The sequence below is a fragment of the Triturus cristatus genome, chromosome 4_2 (genome assembly GCF_964204655.1).
Source record: "Triturus cristatus chromosome 4_2, aTriCri1.1, whole genome shotgun sequence".
NCBI classification, from domain to species: domain Eukaryota; kingdom Metazoa; phylum Chordata; class Amphibia; order Caudata; family Salamandridae; genus Triturus; species Triturus cristatus.
The window spans coordinates 391,369,453-391,386,813 of record NC_140586.1 but is presented as its reverse complement, the minus strand read 5'-3'; positions in this window follow the sequence as shown (position 1 = coordinate 391,386,813).

Here is a 17,361-nt window from a genome sequence, read left to right as displayed (position 1 = left end):
CATTCGTGATCAATCTGTGTCTGGAAATTTTGAGCAATCCACACTCATACACATTATTCTATAGCCTATAAAATGTGGACTCCTCCACAAAAAGGGATGCCTGTAACATATAATTCTGTTTCAATTGCACACACATTTGTTTCTCATTGAGGTTTATTACTGAGGTTTGCACTTGCTGTTGACACCTTGTGTGATATGCTGAGACATGTAACAAATAGTATTGAGAGCACTGTCATATGGTAGCATCTTCAGGAGATGAAGCAACAGGACCAAATAATCGGTCAAAAAAATCATATTTACAGCATCAAAACCATGTAAAGGGTGGCTCTAAACTAACCACAAGATAGACTTATTCAAGCAAGTCAGTTTTAATGCCTTAACAAATTCACGGGTCGAACACCATTAGTAACAACAACCTATGGCAGTATATATGTATGTATGTATGTATGTATGTGTATATTATCTACTGGCGGTCGCCAGCAGATAGTTATAGTTAGGACCGTGTTTCCATAGGAAATCCGCAACATTCTATTTGGAATAACCTTGGCGCCGGTTGACGAATCCTCGCAAAATGTTCAAAATAGGCGAGGAGCTCCGCTCCGCTCCAACCCTGAAATTCTCGGGGTGATTCGTCAAGCGGGGGCCGAGAAAAAAGGGGGGTCCCAAAACACCTTTTCCCCATGCATTTTTCCATAGGGACCTTTAGTCCAAGGTACAGCCCGAACGGCTGAACAGAATTACTTGAAATTTGGCAGAGAGGTAGTCCTCAGGTCAGGGAAGTGCCTGGTGTCAATCTGTTCAGTAGTTCCTGAGAAAATCAAAAGTAAAATCATATATATATGTGGGCGGAGCCTAACCACACATCTCATCCTGAGATCTGATTGGCTGTCAGCACTTCATCCAAGAAGTGTTGGCAGCCATCTTGGGACCAATATACATGATAGCACCTCATTAAAATTTTTTGCAGTTAATAGAAGGTTTTAAGACTTTAGTTACATTATAAATCATTTGTTGATGGTACCATACTCATTTTAGGAATTGTGGTATGTTCTAAGGTGATTTCACCATGTGAAAAAGCCTTGTGCTGGGATATCATGATTGAGAGAAAAATATTTTCTCATGCTTTTCCCACAGAGGTTTGGAAGGTGATCTATAAGCTAAACTGAGAGCATATTTTCTGTAAATTCACATTATCTTTCTCAGTCATGTGAGAATGAAGTCTGATATTCTCAGTAAAACATGTACATCCAACAAGGGCAGAGACTGTCAGTTGATTCCTTTGTGTTCTACTGCAGCTTCCCAGAGTGTTCCAAAGAACAACTAGAGCGCTAACAGTCCTACTTATGATAAACGTATGGCACACCTGTAGCCATCTTGCTTGGATTAAAGTGGTAACTCTTAAAACATTTAATTTAAAAAGTAACAAAATGAGGGGGTTCATTTTTCCATAAAAAGTATGATTAGTGCTGCAGAAAGAAAAATTAGGGCACATTTTGAGTGACTTCTCAAATCCTCTTCTATTTCATTAAACAATTCTGACATGCAGACTGAAACATGCACTTTCAATACCAGCAGCAGTTTTCCCTGGTGAGCAGTAGCTTTACTACAGTGATCTAATGAGCAAAAAGAGTGCTAACATTCTGAATTTATGGCAAATGTGTAACACATCTGAATGCCTTCTTGATGGAATCAAAGTAAAAACTGAAAGTATTTCCTACTGAGGAGACTGCAGTAAATGAGGAAATTAGGAAACTTCATAACAAATAAGTCTCCCAAGATGGCCACCAGAGACAAAAGAGCCCAAATGTAGCCCAAATATCACCCAGATGTAGCCCAAGTATAGCCCAATGACAGAATGTCCCAGAGTGTTCTTAAAAACAACTAGAGCGCTTACTGTCTTAATTATGACAAAAGTATGGCACACCTGAAGCCATCTTGATTGGAATAAACTGGTAACACTTAAAACATTTAATTTAAAAAGGAACACAATGAGGGGGTTCATTTTGCCATAGAAATGATGATTAATGCTGAAGAAAGAAAATGAGGGCACATTTTGAGTGACTTCTCAAATCCTCTTCTATTTCATTAAAAAATTCTGACATGCAGACTGAAACATGCACTTTTAATACCAGGAGCAGACTTACATGGTGAACAGTAGTTTTACTACAGTGATCTAATGAGCAACTAGAGTGCTAACATTCAGAATTTATGGCAAATGTCTGACATATCTGAATACCTTCATGATGGAATCAAAGTAAAACACTGAAAGCATTTCCTACTGAGGAGACTGCAGTACATGAGGAAATTAGGAAACTTCATAACAAATAAATCTCCCAAAATGGCCACCGGAGACAAAAGAGCCCAAATGTAGCCCAAAATCACCCAGATGTAGCCCAAGTATAGCCCAATGACAGAAGTGTGCAAAACACTTATTATTTTGTGTTTTTGCAGTGTTATATAGTGCAGACTTGTCAGGTATTGGAGTGCTTTACATGAGCATTGGTTACATCACAAAAGAACAAATTCATTTTGGTTGTAGACATGGGGAGACTAAGGGATTTGACCAGAATCACAGAATGTCGAGCTGAAGCAGAAACTCCAACCTGGTCCCCAGTTGCAAAGTCTGCAGTTCTGGAAGTAACACCACATCCTCTCCCCTAAGTGCAACATTTAATCAACTGGTCAACTGGATAAAAAAACATAAAGATAACAAATAATTTAAAAGTGCTTTGTCGCTATTTGAAAACTCAGAAAATATGTCCTTATTTTAGTCTTTTAGAGCACTAACCATAATTTTGATGCCAATAAGACCCTCTCATATATGTAATTTCTAAAGAAAATGCTCTAGGTATTACAGTTTTGATTACATCAAGATGACGTCAGGCGTTCCACACTTTTGTAATAAATATAGAATGTTAGCAATCTAGATTAGGATACTGTTGAGAGGCAGAGGCCAGGGGCACGGACACTGAAAATTGAAGGCAGGTAGGAGGGTGCAAAGGCAACAATTTAACCACACTGAGCAGGCAGGAAGGGCCGTGGCAGCACAACAGTCTATGGAGGGCAGTGGAAAGGGGGGCAGGGGCAACAAACCAACAATACGGGACTTGCAAGAGAGGCTGTGGCAATGTAATAGACCATTGTGGGCAGAAGGAAGAAGCAATGGTAGTACAACCATACATGCCAACAGACCCGATTCAGCCAGGAAACGTCCAATGTTTTTGGCTTTATTTGATCTGTCTCCTGTCTACAATCTCTTCTTTTTCAATGTAACTCAAAGGGGAAAATCAATACCCCAGTTTTTTTTCAAAATCTCCCTCTTACCAAGTTCAAATTGTTCGCAAGTATGGTACATTGAATCATGGAAGGAAATGGGGTAGGGACATGGAATTGGATAACAGAGGACAGGAAGGACATGGAGAGGTGCACCAAACTGACCCTGCAGGGCAGGCATCAGGGTTTGCAGCAGCACAATACACCACACAGGGCATGCAGGACGGGAGTGCAGCACAACAATCCATAGAAAGCAAGAGGGAGGGGACAGGACCATGCACATGGACAACAGAGAACAGAGGGGCAAGAGGCAATGGTAGCTAGCTGACCATAATGGACAGACAGGAGAGAAAGCTTCAGCATAACAGACCATAAAGGTCAGGAGGGACGGATCAGGGGCATTACAATGGAACAGACAAGCCAGGAGGGAGGGAGTAGGGGTCTGCACATGTAAACAGAGGGCTGGGGGCAAGGGGGCAGGGCAGGAGCAGCAAGATAGCCATGGAGGTCAGGCAGGATGGGCACTAGAAGCAAGACACACCATGAAGAGCAACAGTGAGACTGTGATGGCATACACACAGACCATGGAGGGAAGGTTGGAGGGGGTCAGGGGCAGCTAACTGACCACACAGGGAAGGTGGGAGGGGCCATGGCAGCACAGAAGACCATGCATGGGAAGTGGGAGGGTTAGTGGCAGCACAATGGCTATGATGGGCAAGAAGGAGGGTGCAGGGGCATGCACAAAGGACGATGGAGGATAGAAGGGAGGGTCAGGACCTGTGCACAGACAAGAAAGTTCAGGGGAAGGGGCCTCACAACAGACTGCACGGGGCAGGCAGGAGGAGCAGTTGCAGCACAACAGACCAGGGAGGGCAGAAGGGTGTGGCAGTACAATGGACCATGTGGACAGGAGGAAGAGGATAGGGGCATGGCATGTGGACAGGCAGGGTGGAGGTGGCAGGGACAGGTTACAGTCATCTGACAATGCAAGGCAGGTGGGAGGGGAGTGGCAGCTCAACAGAACACTCAGAGTAGATAGGAGTGGCAGGTCCATGGAACATGGTGGGCAAAAAGGATGGAGCAGGGGCATGCACAAAGACATCGGAGGGCAGGGGGAAAGGGGGAAGGAGAATAGGGGCAGCAAGCTAAGCACAGAGTTTAAGCAGGAGGTCAATGATGGGACATAGAATTGGGCAATGGAGGGCAGGAGGAGTGGACTGGTACATCATACTAAATTGAGGGCAGTGGCAGCACATCAGACCATGCATGGCAGGAGGGAGGAGGCTAGTCCATGGATTCACACAACAGAGGATAGGGAGGAGGGGGATGGGGCAGCAAGCTAACTGTTCAGAGAAGGCGGGTATTAGGAACTTTATTATTTTTAAAAAGTGTGTCTTTGTGAACTACTTAAAATATGAACAAGTATGCAGCATAATCTCACTTTTATTCAGGAATAAGAGGACGTTTGTGACTGTGACTCCGGGCTCACTTGGCAGAAACACCCCCTGACCCTCCACCCCTATCGCAAAATGTAATGCCCATGAAAAGGGTAGGTGAACACAGTGTTATATAGAACATAGTCCTGAGAGCACGATTGAAAATGAAAACTAGATATAGTGTATGGTATAAACTATGCACCAAAAACTGTGATATAAGATGAACCGGGCGTGAAATATAATATGCAATATATTGTGCGCAATGACAGATTCATTGGAGAGTGCGAGATAGCACAGGCACTAGCGCGTGCTATGCAATATGCGCCTTGGAGTGTAATATGCACAGGGCAGTGTTGTGTAACCTAACTAGTCTCTAAAGTTGTAATATAAAATATGTGCTGGGGAGTGTAACGTTGCATATGCACTGTGACAAAGATATGGATCCCAGATTGTAATATGTATGGCACTGTGCGTTATAACATAGGCATCGAGGAAGGCACGTTAGATGGGGCAATATAACCCGTGCGAAGACAAGTGTGGCATGACATATTCACGGGGTGGTGTTACAGTGCACATGGGCTAGAGAGTGTCATAGCATATGCACTAGCTAGTGGAATACAACACAGAGGTGTGTGGCACTCAGCAGGCAATGGTGGGTGTAACACAGCATTGGGCTCTGCCAGGAGCGCGCTGTGACTCTCAAGTGATGTTCGTCCCCTTTCCAGAGAGTAAAATAAAAAGTATTACACATCCGGCAGTGGATGTGTGTTTTATTAATCGTGAGGGGGGTTTCTTGCATAGTTTTGGTCGAATTTTTGTTGAATCCCCTTTGAATGGCTTGGTGTGCATGTGTATTAAATGTGCCCGTCAATAGCTACCCGTGTTTGTATAAATAAACGACAAGGGTGTCTACCGGGATTAGGCACGGTAGGGCATCAGACATGTCAGAGCTTCACTAGTGGTGTAAATACATTCCACGTGGATTCATTGTATGCATAGTCGCCTTTTAATGAATATCACGCAAATCGTCATGGTGATAGATACGTACGGTTTGTCCAGCATGTACTACGTGTGTCTATAAATATATATTTTTTTTAAATAATAAAAAACAGTGGCCGGCCCTGAGGATTGGGGTCAAAAAAATATAATTAGGAGACAGGCCCTGGGGGATGGGGTCATCAGGGCCAATAAATTAGAATAAGAAGGGGAACCACACAGCCCCCCTTCTTAAAAAATTAAAATAAATAAAAGACTGGCATTGTGCCGGAGGCGACGCCCCCTCCTTGCAGCACTCTGCAAACGCGCCCCCTGGCGAGTTGTAAGTTGGGGAATTAATTCCTCTTCAATACTGAGGGTCCCTGAGGGCCAACTAGCCCAACAGGCATCTCCAGTATGCACCAGGGAGCTGCGCTGCAGACAGGTGTTCTGAGGCCAAGCCCCTTTTTACACCTCTCTGCAACGCAGCTCTGTGTCGCTTACTGGAGGTACCTAGTGGTCTAGTGTGAGCCTAGGGACCCTTAGGATTCAAGGGGACTTAATCTCTCAACTTAGAACAGCCACAGGGTGCGTATACACAGTGGTGAAGGGAGGGGACGGGGCCTGAGGTGACGTGTGCAAACATGCACTATGGCACGTTTTAAATTGGGGATATAATTTCCCTTCAATACTGTGGGCCCCTGGGGGCTAGCTAGCCCACCAAGTGCTTCTAGTAAGCGCCACTGAGCTGCATTGCAGAGAGGTGGTCCAGGCCGTGCCACTTTTTACACCTCTCTGCAACGCAGCTCTGTGGCACTTACTGGAGGTACCTAGTGGGCTAGTTGGACCCAAGGGACCCTCAGGATTCAAATGAACGTAATCTCCCAACTAAAAACGGACACAGGGCGTGTTTACACAGTGGTGAAGGGAGGGGACGGGGCCTGAGTTAACGTGTGAAAAAGTGCCCTGTGGCCTGTTTTAAGAGGTAGTTTTAATCCCCCTGCCCTATTATATACTAGGAGCTTACAGAGGAGGTCATGCTAATCACAGGGGGACCCCAACGCATAATGTTCCCTAGTGTATGTAGGTGTTTTCACTGTATTCTAAGTGTCTTTTAACATAGCACTGGCTCTAGGACTGGTTAGTCAGACTCAGTTACCACCAGTATCCGTCTGAAAAAGTTGAGGGTACAGGATGATTTTGCAACAAGGCTTCTTTATGCTCTTCTTTTTGTTCTTTCTGCATGTTATCCTTCTTCCTGCACTTTTCTTCGTCTTTGAGGACTTCTGTTGCTTCTTTCTGCATTTCTTTTTTTTCTTTCTGTGCATTTTTTCTTCTTTCTTCACATGTCCTATCTCTTTAGGCATAGTTAGAAATTAGCATTTAAAAAACCTTTGAAATTCACAGAAAAAACCATAGGTTTCAGGCACGTTATAGTTAGGAATTAGCATTTAAAAAACCATTTGAGATGTCATCAGTGATGTCATGAGTGATGTCACTGACCATGTCATGAGTGATGTAATATGTGACGTCATCAGCAGTGCATTGCGGGCGCGCGAGTTATAGTTAGCTGAACTAACTATAACGGGGGAATTTCAATGGTTTTGTACAAGTGAAAAGTCCAGCTAACTATAACACCCCTGAAACCTATGGTTTTTTCAGTGAATTTCTGAGGTTTTTTAAATGCTAATTCCTAACTATAACGTGCCTGAAATCTATGTTTTTTTCTGTGAATATATATATATATATATATATATATATATATATATATATATATATATATAATATATATATATATATTTTACCATAGGAAATTCGCAACATTCTATTCCCAATAAGTCTGGTGCCGGTTGAAGAATCTTCGCGAAATTTTCCAAACTTTTGGCCATCTCCGGTCCGCTCTTATCCTGGAAATTTCACGGTGATTCGTCAAGCGGGGGCCGAGAAAAAAGGGGGGTCCCAAAACGCGTGTTCCCCATGCATTTTCCCATAGGACCTGTTGACGCAGCTACAGTCCGAACTGCTCAACGGAATTACACCAAATTTGGCAAAGAGGTAGTCCTCAGTTCAGACTTGTGTCTTTTGCTTAAATGGTGTAAATCAGTTTAGTGGTTCCTGAGAAAATTAGAGTTAAAAGTACATATATATCTATGGTCTCGGAGGATCCGTGCACCCTCCCCGCACCGTAAGTGCACCCTCTGCGAACCGTGCACGCACCCTCCATATCACGCGCTGAATGCTAATTGGCTGTCAAGTGTCTGTCTACATTTGAAACCAGGAACTGTTGGCAGCCATTTTGTGCCTCGGCAGAAGAGAGGCTGAAGATGTAAGGGGAATAAGTGTTTAAAACATATAAAGGGGGCAGGGTAGAAATACTCTGACCCTCTAGTGTTGCTCAGGGGGTCCCAGAAGGACCCCCTGGGGCTCCCTTTTTAAAAAAAAGAAGAAAAACGGCGAAATGCGCGCAGGGTGCGCGGATCCGGACGGAAAAATAAAAAAAACCCGAAGCGCGGGCTTCCACGCTTCGTTAATAATTAGCCCCCGGGTGGGCCAAATCCCGGGGGCAAAATGTTTATGTATTAATAGGGGAGGGGGGCTGCGTGGCCCCCCTCCTGGAGCCCTCGAGGGCCCTGGGGACCGCCGCCCCACAGGGCCAGCTCCTACAGTGTCCTGGGATGGCCACCCCAGGACACTATTGTTTGCTATGAGAGGGCGGGAGTCTCCCGCCCTCCCATAGCAAACTTCGTTAGGATTTTGAAAGAGAGAGCAGGTCCTGCTCTCTCTTTCAAAATCCAAACGATATTGCTTTTCCACACGGGGAGCTGCATGTCAGCAGCTCCCCATGTGGAAAAGCAATGCCGGCTCCCGAAGGACACGGGGAGCCGGCTGGGACTGTGGGGGCGTTGGGGCTCCCCCCACGGTCTCCAATGTTTTTTTATAAGCCCCGGGGGATGGGGTCCCCGGGGACAATAAAAATGTGTGATAGGGGATATTTTTTTTTTTACGGTAAAATTAGGGGTCGCGCATCCTAACACGTTGGGTGCACGGTTCCTCTCGCATTGGCTGCGCTGTTCCTATCACGTTGGGTGTGCGGATCCAAGGAAAAAAAACTGAAATTTTTGGGAGATAAACATCTAGCTGAAGTGTTTTGTTCTTGAGTGGCTCTAAAAAGAGCTATTGTGTTCATTGAGAGTTTTTGGTACTTATAAATAAGTCCACAAAATCTCTACAAGAGGGTCTGAGGGGGACCAGTTTACCGACTATACTACCTTCAGTCCCCAGAACATATCTACAAACACTAACAGAAGGTCCTAAGTCGAAAGGTAAACAAAATGCCGCATGATGCTGTATGTGCTGCCCCTTACGTCAAAGCATTAAAGCATTACTGCATCACTAGGCAGGAAGATTCAAGAGTCTTTCGGGCCACCCTTAATGGCGGAGCTTCGTCATGTAAGACCCTAGGGGATCAGAGTCAGGGCCCCTACTCTCTTGAGCCACCCGGCTCTACTGGGTACCCGTCCCAAAGATCCCCAACAAAGGAAATCTCCTGCCAAAAGTGTGCAACAATATTTCAAAGAATACAAAAAGTGCAGTGCGATAATGTGATAGTGCTTTAAAAATGACTACGTGGTCAAAAAATCTGTTTAATGTGGATTGACCAGGTGTCATGTCTAAAAAACCAAATTAGTCAAAAACTTATATATGACTATTTCCTGACTTGGTCTGCCTAGATCGACATGTTTCAGCCGATCTGGTTGTTTCACCCGGCTTTCTTCAGGACCTAATAATAATGATGTAAAAAAAGCTACTGCAGGATCAATTTGGTACACGATGGTGTGAATCAAATACAAAATTCTCGTAAAAAATGTTATGTGGCCATAGCCACCCTACCAGACTAGCATGGTTTATGCTTAGATTAGGTGTAATCACCTCTTCTTCTTTCCTAAAAAGAAAAGATAGTAGGGGTCACAAATGATTTATAATGGGGTTTACACAGAACAAAACAGCATCAGCGACTAATGTTTAGTAGTGCCCCTCTTGAGCAATACTTGGTTTATAGAATGGCCACCAAATGGTCCAAAAAAAGAGAACATTCTCTCAAAACATAAAGGATTGTCACTCACCCAACGTTCTGTGGGAGAAAAGCCTCACCTCACCCGGCAGATTGCTCGGTAAAGGAGGCACCGCTCTGTTAAAAATAATAAGGACACAAGAGAACAGGTTGTATATACATATGCCAGTGCTCAATGGTCCCTATATACAAGTTAACAAAAAGCCAATCAACTCTTAACTCTCAGACCTACACACCCAATGCCTGACAGGACTGTGCCATGCAAACTATTTTACTTTGAGTCTGTTGTGTGGTGGTATCTCACAAAACATTATTCAGATGAAGATAAAACATATCACCACCTTGTATGGTCATTTCTGATAAACAGTATACACCTCTGTTTACTAGTCGGGGTATAAAGGTTAAGATGATAGAAAAACATAATGGAAAAACAGAGGGTGGTGCTGTATCAAAGACCTATTAGTAGAGGTTCAAAGTTCACCCATACTGGTAATCTCGCCTGTATAATCTCTGAATCAGGATACAAGTCTAACAAATGCCTTACCTATCCGTCGAGACCTCGAGCTGGACCCTGAGCAGTCTGGGAGGTAGCGACGTCTAGGCATCGGCTCCTTAAATAGCCGCTCCTATTAGTTGGGAATCGCGCCAGAACGCAGGTGTTGCATATAAAGCTCTGCTAGGGGTGGGTCATTACAGCGACGCGCATGCGTGGAAACACAGTCGCCACTCCCATTGATCGGGGATGGCCACAGAACGCATGCGTCGCATAGTGTATTAGCCGAGACTATGTCGCGCATGTCTATAGACACTAACGCCGCTCTGACCGCGCATGCGCAGCCCGAGATGTCAGCAAAGACTGCGCATGCGCAGTGCTACAGATCGATCGCGGCAATTGCTCGCGAAAACAATAACCCATTGCAGTGTATACACAAGTCCCAGAACAGGAACAAAAAGAAACGGGAACAAAAAGAAGAAGAGAGCAGGGCAAAGATCAACTTGGTCATTACTCCACAGTATATAACCACACCCATACCGGCCACACGTAGCCTCGAAAGCCACCACACACCGCGCATGCGCAGTGACGTAAATCGAGCAAGGCATACAATGTGCAAACGGCGTACAATCGTGCATCATATGATCAAGAAATCTAGGTACATGCACTGCTGAACAATGTGAAACACGTGATGTATTCAGTGTTCACAAGCACCTCGTGTTGCTTATTCTGACTCTGTGTAACAATATATCCAGAATTTTGCAATTTGTACGCTAGTATGAACATGCGTTTGTCAGTGGAAAAGTGGCCCAAAAGAGGCTAGAATATTGGTATCCTACCTCCTAGGGTAAGTACACTAAATCCCGGAGCAATTTAGGCACCCATGGGGAGCAACATGATGTTAAGTAGCTAGATTAGAGACCTGTTACATGTGTTATCTCCTTAACAAGGTAAAATAATCAGAATCTCTCTACTGGTATGGCCCTAGTCGTGGTCAATCTTGTTGATATCATCTAGATCAGTTGAAGGTAGATATATTCAAGATGTAGTTGGAAATAGGCCAGGTCTACTTCGATGTCCAAAACCATAAAGTACTACGTGTCACAAAGCCCAATGGCCCTCCACAATCTCTGTGGCTGAATGGCACCGTCTAGGCTAGTCCACTCACTTAGTGGTCTTGGTTACAGAACATAGGACATTTATATGTCTCGTGGAGTTATAAACATGTAGTGATTATTCAGAAACGGAGAGGTTGACAATCAAATGGATGTCCAGGGGATGTTGTCGTTAAGACCATGTGTGTCCTTTTTCATTTTGTAGGTCTGAGAGTTAAGAGTTGATTGGCTTTTTGTTAACTTGTATATAGGGACCATTGAGCACTAGCATATGTATATACAACCTGTTCTCTTGTGTCCTTATTATTTTTAACAGAGCGGTGCCTCCTATACCGAGCAATCTGCCGGGTGAGGTGAGGCTTTTCTCCCACAGAACGTTGGGTGAGTGACAATCCTTTATGTTTTGAGAGAATGTTCTCTTTTTTTGGACCATTTGGTGGCCATTCTATAAACCAAGTATTGCTCAAGAGGGGCACTACTAAACATTAGTCGCTGATGCTGTTTTGTTCTGTGTAAACCCCATTATAAATCATTTGTGACCCCTACTATCTTTTCTTCTTAGGAAAGAAGAAGAGGTGATTACACCTAATCTAAGCATAAACCATGCTAGTCTGGTAGGGTGGCTATGGCCACATAACATTTTTTACGAGAATTTTGTATTTGATTCACACCATCGTGTACCAAATTGATCCTGCAGTAGCTTTTTTTACATCATTATTATTAGGTCCTGAAGAAAGCCGGGTGAAACAACCAGATCGGCTGAAACATGTCGACCTAGGCAGACCAAGTCAGGAAATAGTCATATATAAGTTTTTGACTAATTTGGTTTTTTAGACATGACACCTGGTCAATCCACATTAAACAGATTTTTTGACCACGTAGTCATTTTTAAAGCACTATCACATTATCGCACTGCACTTTTTGTATTCTTTGAAATATTGTTGCACACTTTTGGCAGGAGATTTCCTTTGTTGGGGATCTTTGGGACGGGTACCCAGTAGAGCCGGGTGGCTCAAGAGAGTAGGGGCCCTGACTCTGATCCCCTAGGGTCTTACATGACGAAGCTCCGCCATTAAGGGTGGCCCGAAAGACTCTTGAATCTTCCTGCCTAGTGATGCAGTAATGCTTTAATGCTTTGACGTAAGGGGCAGCACATACAGCATCATGCGGCATTTTGTTTACCTTTCGACTTAGGACCTTCTGTTAGTGTTTGTAGTTACTTATAAATAAGTACCTATACTGAGTCTAAAGTTGTTGAGGAAGACTCTGATTCCTTCATCGGTAAAGTGTACTCCATCTCTCCTATACATCTCTTGCATATCAAAGCGCAGATTGTTATTGTAAATAGAACCCATTCTATAGTCTCGGAGAAAAGCAGAAACAGATTTATTCACATGTTTCCTAGCTTTCTCAATTTGTGGACAAAAAGGATTGGACCAGTTCCACTTCTGCCTTTGGCATATGTTAGAATACACAAAGGCAGTTTGGGGAAAAAGTGAAAACAATTCTGCAAAGGTGTCCTTCATAAGCATTTCCAGACCTACCCCAGTCAAAGTGCCTAGGTCATTGCCACCACAGTGCACTATTATGAGGTCAGGGTGTTGAATATGCATAAAGGTTTTTACCAATGGCATCAATTGGTGTCACTTTAACCCTCTCTGTCCAATCCATTTAATGTCTACATTTGGCAAACCTAGCTCTTTGTGAATGCCTTTGTTTTCTGCATACCTTTGGCTCCAGAAAATATAGCTGTGTCCCACAATCCACAGTCTAAGCATCTTGAAGGGAGGTCTGGATGCACTCAGATGGTCTCTGTAAATGAAAAGTAAGATTTTTCTAAAATGGTGGCTAAGATGCAGTTTTGAAAAAAGACAAGAATTCATTGGTTGTTTGACAACGCATGATTCTTATTGGTTAACAAAAATGTGCGTGAAAGGAACATTATATATGATAAGCTGATATGTTGAAAAGTCAAGCACACTTGCTGTTTTGATTATCAACATTGTGTGCTGAACTTGTGACCTGTGTGCTCAGTTCAGTGTTCCATGACCTGTTGCTATGGTAACAGGCAGAAGGCAGAATGGGGGTAGGGTTCAAATGTATGTCATTTGGAAAGGGTTGAAATGTTTAACCAATAGAAATGTGTGTTTGCTTTTGAATTTATGTGGGAAGGAATGTGATTTGATGTTTACATGTATATGTATGGAAAATGAGAGGGAATCTTTGCCATTCTTTGGTTTTGCTGAGAGGTGCACAGTGCAGAGATTCTGTATAAGAAAATCTGGTGTGTGACTGATATCTGGTGTGTGACTGATATACTTCTTACTCTACAAAACAACTTGAAAGGTGAGTTATTTAATTGTAAGGGGATGTATGTAGACTATTTTGATTTTAATCAGACTAATGTATTTCTCCTGCTAAAGTGTAGGGAGTACTTTTTTTGTCTACAATCTTATTGACAGTGTGTGTGCATGTAGAAACCATTCTGTGATAAGCATTTGTGTTTTCATGTGTTTGCAGACAGATAACTGTGCTGTTTTTATATTTTGGTAAAATTAGAAATCAGTCATTGTTTATGAATTTGCAAAATGAGTCATGTTTGAACACTAACATGTAGTACTCGTAGATTAAGAAATGTGTTTTGGTAAACTCCTAGGGATAGTGTTGTTTGTCTAGAATCACACTGTGAGTCTGTGTGCATTTGGGAACCACTGTGAGAGAAGCATTTGGTAACATCATGTATTTGCTGATAGATAACTGTTTTAAAACCTGTCAAGTTGTTAAGTTTTAGTAGCATTAGAAGCCAGTCTTTGCTTATGCATTGATAAAATGAGTCAGGGTTTGACACTAAAGTGCAGTACTTACATATGTAGATTGTGTGCAGTCCCTTTACCCTTTCCCCAGTAGTGAATGTGTTTTGGTAAACTCCTAGATATAGTGTTGCTTGTTTAGAATCACATTGTGAGTTAGTGTGCATTTGGGAACCACGGTGAGAGAAGCATTTGGTAACATTGTGTATTTGCTGAGAGATAACTGTTTTAAAACCTGTCATGTTGTCAAGTTTTAGTAGTATTAGAAGCCAGTCTTTGCATATGCATTGATAAAATGAGTCAGGCTTTGACACTAAAGGGCAGTACTTAAATATGCAGATTGTGTGCAGTGCCCTTACCTCTTCTAGACTAGTGAATGAGGTTTGGTAAACTCCTAGGACAGTGTTGCTTGTCTAAAATCACACTGTGAGTCTGTGTGCATTTGGGTATGGATTGTGAGAGAAGCATTTGCTAACATTATATATTTGCTGACAGATAAGTGTTTTAAAACCTGTCATGTTGTCAAGTTTTAGTAGCATTAGAAGCCAGTCATGGCTTATGCTTTGATTAAATGAGTCAGGCATTGACACTAAAGTGGAGTCCTGAAATATGCAGATTGTGTGCAGTCCCCTTACCCTTTCCATAGAAGTGAATGAGTTTTTGTAAACTCCTAGGGATAGTGTTGCTTGTATAGAATCACACTGTGAGTCTGTGTGCATTTGGAAACCACTGCGAGATAAGCATTTGGGAACATCATGTATTTGCGAACAGATAACTGTTTTAAAACCTGACATGTTGTCAAGTTTTAGTAGCATTAGAAGCTAGTCTTTGCTTATGCTTTGATAATATGAGTTAGGCTTTGACACTAAAGTGCAGTACTTAAATATGTCGATTGTGTGTAGTCCCCTTACCCCTTGCACAGTAGTGAATGAGTTTTGGTAAACTCCTAGGAATAGTGTTACTTGTCTAGAATCACACTGTGAGTCTATGTGCATTTGGGAACCACTGTGAGAGAAGCATTTGGTAACATCATGTATTTGCTGACAGATAACTGTTTTAAAACTTGTCATCTTGTCAAGTTTTAGTAGGATTAAAAGCCAGTGTTTGCTTATGGATTGATAAAATGAGTCAGGCTTTGACACTAAAGGGCAGTACTTAAATATGTAGATTGTGTACAGTACTCTTACGCCTTCTACATTACTGAATGAGTTTTGGTAAACTCCTATGATAGGTTTGCTTGCCTAAAATCACACTGTGAGTCTGTGTGCATTTGGGTAAGGATTGTGAGAGAAACATTCGGTAACATTGTGTATTTGCTGACAGATAACTGTTTTAAAACCTGTATTGTTGTCAAGTTTTAGTAGCATTAGAAGCCAGTCTTTGCTTATGCTTTGATTAAATGAGTCAAGCATTGACACTAAAGTGGAGTCCTGAAACATGTAGATTGTGTGCAGTCCCCTTACCCCTTCCATAGTAGTAAATGAGTTTTGGTAAACTCCTAGGGATAGTGTTGCTTGTCTAGAATCACACTGTGAGTCCGTGTGCATTTGGGAACCACTGTGAGAGAAGCATTTGATAACATCATGTATTTGCTGACAGATAACTGTTTTAAAACCTGTCAAGTTTTAGTAGGATTAGAAGCCAGTCATTGCTTATGCTTTGATATAATGAGTTAGTCTTTGACACTAAACCGGAGTCGTGAAATATGTTGATTGTGTGCAGTCACTTTACTCTTTGCACAGTAGTGAATGAGTTTTGGTAAACTCCTACGGATAGTGTTGCTTGTCTAGAATCACACTGTGAGTCTGTGTGCATTTGGGAACCACTGTGAGAGAAGCATTTGGGAACATCATGTATTTGCTGACAGATAACTGTTTTAAAACCTGTCATGTTGTCAAGTTTTAGTAGCATTAGAAGCCAGTCATTGCTTATGCATTGATAACATGAGACAGGCATTGATAGTAAAGTGTAGTACTGAAATGTAGGTTGTGTACATTACCCTTACCCCTTCCACAGTAGTAAATGAGTTTTGGTAAACTCCTAGAGATAGTGTTTCTCGTCTAGAATCACACTGTGAGTCTGTGTGCATTTGGAAACCACTGTGAGAGAAGCATTTGGGTACTTCATATGTTTGAATATGCATAACTGCTTAAAAACTTTCCTGTTCTCAGGTTTTGTTACAATTAGAAGGCAGTTATTGCTTATGTAATCACACAGGAAGTGTCCTTGCAATACTGTAAACATTCAGTTAATATTGAAGTAGTAACTAAGTGAGGCATGCCTTAGCATATGCTTTGATTTAAGTGCTTATCCAGTATGCATGCAGTCCTCTAACCATCTACACAGTTCTCTTTCTTTAATTCCACAGTCAGTATTCATACACTTCAAGCAAACACCCTGTTACTCCCCATGTACTTCTCTAGTGACCCATTCAGTAGCATATACTAAACCATTCACTTTGCCAAAACTCAAACACTTATAAATTCACTCAGGCACTCTCTTTTTAGTACTCTTATCATTCAGTCAGTATCCAAGTGCTCATGCAGCGAGCCAGGCTTTAGAACATGGACTGCTTGAAACCCCTATGCAGTATGCATACAGGCCTCTAGTCACCTACACATTTGTCTTTCACTTCTTTAATTAACTAATCAGTTTCTATATTCTTCAATAAACATCTTGTCACTCATCTTGCACTCATCCAGTAACTGATCCAGTACCATGTCTAAATCTTTTTACTGTGCCAAAACTGAAAAACTTAAGTTTTACCCAGGCACTCTTCAAGCAGTAGTCTAATGATTCAGTCAGTTTCCAGGTACTCATGTAGTGAACCATGCATTACCACATAGAGGGCTACAAATGTCTATGCAGTATGCATGCAGTCTTGTAACACACTATACACTTGTCCTTAACAGCTTTAATTCCCCAGTCAGTATCCAGGTACTTTCAGCAAACATCCTGTCACTCCCCTTGCAGTGTTCCAGTGACTTATTCAGCACCATGTAGTAATGCATTCACTGTGCCAAAACTGAAACACTTGTAAATTCACCCAGGTACGCTTCTTTCAATAGTCTAATCATTCAGTCAGTACCTAAGTACTAATGGAGTGAGGCAGGCCTTAGCACATGGATTGATCAAATGTGTTTCCAGTATGCATGGAGGCCTGTAAGTACCAACACAATTGCCTTTG